The sequence below is a fragment of the Trachymyrmex septentrionalis genome, unplaced genomic scaffold (assembly GCF_001594115.1).
Source record: "Trachymyrmex septentrionalis isolate Tsep2-gDNA-1 unplaced genomic scaffold, Tsep1.0 scaffold101, whole genome shotgun sequence".
Classification (NCBI taxonomy): domain Eukaryota; kingdom Metazoa; phylum Arthropoda; class Insecta; order Hymenoptera; family Formicidae; genus Trachymyrmex; species Trachymyrmex septentrionalis.
Genome location: NW_017304136.1, coordinates 484,822 through 490,572, shown reverse-complemented (window position 1 = coordinate 490,572; position 5,751 = coordinate 484,822). Strand labels below are relative to the sequence as shown.

Genomic DNA, 5,751 nt, shown 5'->3' with positions numbered 1-5,751 from the left:
ATATATATATATATAAAAACCAATTTTTTAAATTTAAATGATTAAGTTCGCGGCATAAAATCTTACAGTTTCGAAACTTATAAAAATAAGCGTTCCTAAAAATTGATATTTTTAACTTAAAAAGATTAATTTTTTATTCAAAATCTATAATCTCATATACTTTCAAATAAAAAAAAATACATACGGGACATCGTAAGAAAACAAAGAAATTGTAATATCTCTTCTGCAGAACAATTTTTATTCTAAGATAACACCGAATCAAAATTTTGTCGGTTTTGAGTATCCGCTGCACAGCAAGAACACTGCCGGGCTTTCACACAGGCATCTTCTTCTATCCCACAAGTTCTTTTCAGAAGTAGAACAGTACTCAGAAATGTACTCACTCTTGTTTTCAAAATATTCATAATTTTAAAATCGCCTGGACACAAATGACCCCCGTATACACGATGAGGGTTGACAGTCACAAATATAAGAGTCAACTATAAATATCGACCTTGGAGCTCTAGATTTACAAAAACAGTGCATTTCTTTTATCTAGAGAATGGCCAACAATCGCGTTTTCCTATTGGCTGCTTCTCTTATTTGCTCAATTGCCATTTTTTACCTAATTTATCTATCATCTCATAAAAAAGAAAGCGCTTAGTAATTATTTAATATATAATTATTAAGTCACACATGGTAGTTGTTTATACTTTTGTAAAATCTAGAGCCCTCTACTGATGCCTGGTGCAAGTCGGAAGAAGTCGGACTTTCCCCCGAACTCGTAATATCGACCTTCACGTGCCACGATTTCTTCCGTGTATCGATAACCTTGTAAATCGCTATGCTAATTAGAACGCACTTAGTTGCAACGAGAGACAAAGATAAACAGAGTAGACATAAAACGTTGCGATAATACGAGAATAATTCCGCGGATTGCTAATGTACATGCGCGTCTTAAAGACGGACTTGTTCCTCGACCGACATTGCAAAAGTATATACATTACTGCTTTATTCGAATTCTATTGAATCTACCGCGGAAAGATTATCTGGGATTTTCCATCGGATTTGTGATGTCATCGCAATGATATCGATGCTAAACATCCGGTGTAACACAAATGACGCGAGATAATTCTTTTTACCGATCGCGTTGAGTTATAATAGATGAAGTTAATTTTTTAAAGCAAATAAAATATTTATATCTTTATCTGTTCACTGAAGAAGGCTAAAAAATGAGCCGAAACATGTAAGGAACAGCATGCAATATTCAACGTATTAAATTAATTTGTTGAGTACTAATTGTTTATCGCGCGCAATTAACGCGCTTGGTTCTTATGTTCCTCTTTCTCGGATTTGATAATAATAAAATATTGCAATAAAAATGTTGGATTTCGACAAATCAGAATCTCGGTAGACAATGGCCTTCGGCGGATGAACGAGAGATAAGGCGCTTCCTTTGAATCTTTGTTCGACGTGATCGATAAGATAATTTACTTCAACGCATTCCTCGAGTTCTATATTTTTCGCGAGAAAGCTTTAAAAACTGCATAGATCGATAAACGTCTACTTTTGCGATAAATAACAAATAAATATGTAGATTGATAGATATGCAAATTTCGCGCTTATATATAAAAGTCAAATCAATTGAATAAATTGAGATGTTTATCGATAATTGTGATTGGAAAAAAATCTGGCAGATATCAACTAATAGAATAATTATAAATGGCTATAGCAGATCAGATCGAGAGGGAGTTCGGAATGATTTTCTTTCTTCATGTGCGAGAAAATACACCACGTCCAAAGATCGATCGCGTCGGGAAAGAACTTGGACTTTCTCGTCTCTGGAGAATCGATGCCATGGGACACCCCGGCGACACGTCACTGTCGCGCGCGCGCGTATGTGTGTATGTGTGCGGATTTGCCAGGGGTGAGTCGAGATCTCAAGGGTAGCAGGGGTAACCCACTGTCGTGTACGGTTTATTGGGGAATGACGGGACGCGTGGACAAATCTTTCGTCCCGTTCGCTGTATCGCTCGATTAAAAACGATTGCTCGCGACGCGGCATATTACTAGTAATAATCTTACATAGAAAAATTAATGTTGCTCTGAAATATCTAAAAGTTTACTACTTACAGATCTGAAAGTAATTTCGTTCCACCGTCGGAATAATTTATTATAAAGCTCGAGTATGATAAACAGTGCCTGTAAAAAAATCTTGTCACCCCAGCACACCACAGTTAGGGCGTTTACACGCCTAATTATTTTAACGAGTTCGATAAAATTCTTTCTGCGTTTAGCCAAACTTTCAGATACTTCTAGATACTTTTAGATGCTCCGGCAAAATTGTTCTTCCTACGTAAATATAAAATGAAGCGTTAGCAAACGAAACGCTAAAAGATCACAGCGGAGACACTTTTATAGGTTTAAGCACAAGTCATTTCAATGCGCACATTCAACAAATTAATCTCCTTCCAAAACGTTGGTCGTAAAAAAGATTTACTTAAGAATAGGGTAGAATTTTTATTTTTTCTTAAAAAAAAAAAAAAAAAAAAAATCTTACACATGCACGTTTACTTCATTTCGTATAATACTCGCAATTGGTCACGTCAGATAAATAGTTAAATAATCACGTCGTACGTAAACTGACGTAATCGGGACGGGGTCGCTTCCGGAATATCAGCGGACGCAAGCATCGGAAACAAGTACGCGGCTGCTTGACGAATCGGCCGCGACTCCGTAAGACGGAATTGAATCGCGCTAATTTAGTCCGATAAGGTAATTTAACGCGAGGCACGTAGCGGTCGTAGAGTGCCGTCGTGCAATAACCTCGGCGTGCGCACATGTAACGCCCGGCTTTTCATTCAAGACGTGCCGCACGGTCGAATTAATTAATTCGTCGCACGGCACCGCGTCGCGGGCGCGCGGGTTGCCCGCCAGAATTTTTGCACGCCCTCCCCGCGTCCCCGCTCGTCCCTCGAATCCGGGGAGAGGCAGATCGTGACAGATCATTCCGCCGATACGGAACTAATCCGTCGAATGAAAAACTAGCGCCTCGCACGCGCGCGCTTGAATCGGCACGCGGCCTGCTATTTCTTTTCCAAGTCGACTACTCTCGGAGACAAAACGCGAGACGAAAGCACGGTTTTTACTGGAACATCCGAAAATTCAGGAAAAAAAATGTGAGAAAAAAATTTATTTCAAATCGAAATAATAAAGTGAGGTGACTGAACACTCGAATTGGTTACTAGAATGTAACAAAATTTTACAGCCAATTCTTTCATCGTCGCACTTGAATCTCTTCTACGTAATTATTGTATATACTTCGATAATCCGCAATGAAAGTTTTTTTTTTCAGTATAATTAATTTTTAGATTATCTGCATTTAACAATGAATTATCTTCTTTAGATACTTCATTCTTCTCGTGTAGAATTTGATAATGAAATATCCGAAAGGAATTTATTAATCCATTCGTTCATCTTAACTTTCTTTTCTGTTCATCATTTCTATAATGTATAATATTTCCACTTTTGCTGATGAAATGCATCGGTCTATAAAATACCCCAAAATTATTAGCGACATTCTTCCGTGGAGGCATCGCTATTTAATGAATGAAAACATTTATTGCAAATACTACGATGAGATACGTTGCGTTCTAAAATGATCTTTTCAGGTTCTATTGAAGAGAAAATCTTTCTCTCGTTGCATTTGAGATCTGGCTAGAGTCTCAATGCGAATTTATTCAGTGCGCTTCTAATACTCTGCTAGGCTATCATAAACACTCAACACAGATAAGATAGAGCTGTTAATCAGGAAATTGATCGATTCGTCGGGTATAAAATATTCAACTCGCCGTAAGAAATTACAAGTAATTTCTCTTTTTGACAAAAGTGATTCGAGTTTTTCCTTAAGAATTTTATTTTAACTAAACAAACAGAATAGATTTTTTAAAGCTAATTTGGCAGATTTGTATACGTGACGATTTGTGCGTGAGGATATCTCATAAGTTTTGTACGTAAGTTTTATATGAAACTTACGTGTTCGTTCAGTAGTACGTTACTCTTTTCGATTGCAAAAGCCGGACATAATTCATCGTTAGTTACTAAAATAACATTGGCAGCACGGGCATCGATCCATGCGGTTATCTTGCGCGACGACTTGTTCTCATCGATGCTCGGTATCGGACGTTTACGCGATAAGTCCACGACTCTTCCTGAAAGTTTAGATATTTCGGACTTTCGAGAATCTGTCCTCCAACGTAATAATATTTTACTTGCGTATGTGGGCTAATCGACAGCCAGTTTTTCTCTAAATTTGCAAATATGTCGAGCATTCAATAAATTCTTATGAATAAACACGTTCTTCGGTAATTATTACATAAGAATTAGTATCAGTACAAGAATGTACTGAACTTTAATAAATATTTGTTTAAATATAAGTACTAACTAAATGTAAACATATTTATTTGACATAAGAACTATATTAATTTAACCTTAATGCGTGTTCTACAATAGTCTACGTAAGCGTAATTGTAAGTGGTTACAGTTGCAAAAAAACTGATCGATCATAGTAATATTAAGTATTCTCTTGATATTCGAATGATTGGTCAATTCTTGCAAACTACAACTATTGTAGAACAGACATTGATACACACGATTGGGCCCATTCGTATCTTTTCACATTTCCTTTTTTTTTAAACTATAAGTATACACATATCAAGTAATTACTTATAACATTTATATGTACAATTTTTTTAAATGCACAACCTTATAAATATTTTCTAAAGATGTTAAAGTGTATGTAAAAATCATAATAATTTTCTCACTTAATAATTTTTCTATATTTAAAGTGATGAAAATTAAGCTGGGACACGAACGACCCATCGTGTGTAGTAAAGGAAAATCATCGTGTGTACTAAGAATTAATTATCATCTTTTTAATAAGTAAATATTTATTTACTGTTTAAATAAAAATAGTTAGTACTATTAAAAAAATATGTATTAAGATTTAGTATATATTTTTTTAAAATACATACATATATATATATATTTACGTTTATATAACATATACCTATGTACAGTCAGAGTTGGAATAATGTGCAAGAGTGACACTTTTTTCTGTCTCAGAGATAATTTATCTCGAATTGAAATAAATATTCGTGAGACCATTTTGTTTTACCTAGCATAATTATATTTCTCTTACGCCTTCTACTTTTCACGCATGTTTATCGACCGCTAACCGCCGCGTGCTTGAAAGGGTTAAGGTAAGGGGTCAGGCCGCGTCTCCGATTACTCAGGCCGGCATCGTACGACAACCCCACGTGCTCGTGCCGGAAGCGGCATCGGCGCGGCGTGGCCGATATCTCGTCGCAACCCGTCGGAGTCCACGGGATTTGCAAACAGGTCGCCGTGGGTGGCTTCCCGTTATTAAGCCGCGGGAGTTAATGGCTTTAGTTTAGTTCGCGTGGCTAATGGGCGTCCCGACGCGCCGCTTCGCACCGCACCGCACCGCACCGCTCCGCTTTGCTCCGCACCGCATCGTGCCGCGTCGCGCCGCTGGGAATCAGCTGACCGGCCAGCTGGCCCGCGTGGCTCAGCTCGGCACGTCGCCGTCGTGTCGCGTCGCGTCGCGTCGTACGGAACCGCCGGTTGAGAATCGTCGCCTGCAGGGGTCTCAGATTGGGTTAGCAAAGGGCGCAGTTTGGAGCGAGGGGGCGGTGGCGCCGAGGGAGAGAGGAGTGAGAAAGAGAAAGGAGACGGGGAGAGAGAGGGAAA

The 5,751-nt window shown here is 38.2% G+C and overlaps 1 protein-coding gene across 3 annotated transcripts in view; it reads right to left on the bottom strand.

The window, feature by feature from the left end:
* The window catches only part of LOC108756824 (LIM domain-binding protein 2), a 192,392-nt gene that overhangs the window by 34,866 nt on the left and 151,775 nt on the right, over window positions 1-5,751 (bottom strand). The gene's annotated exons all lie outside the window — the stretch shown is intronic.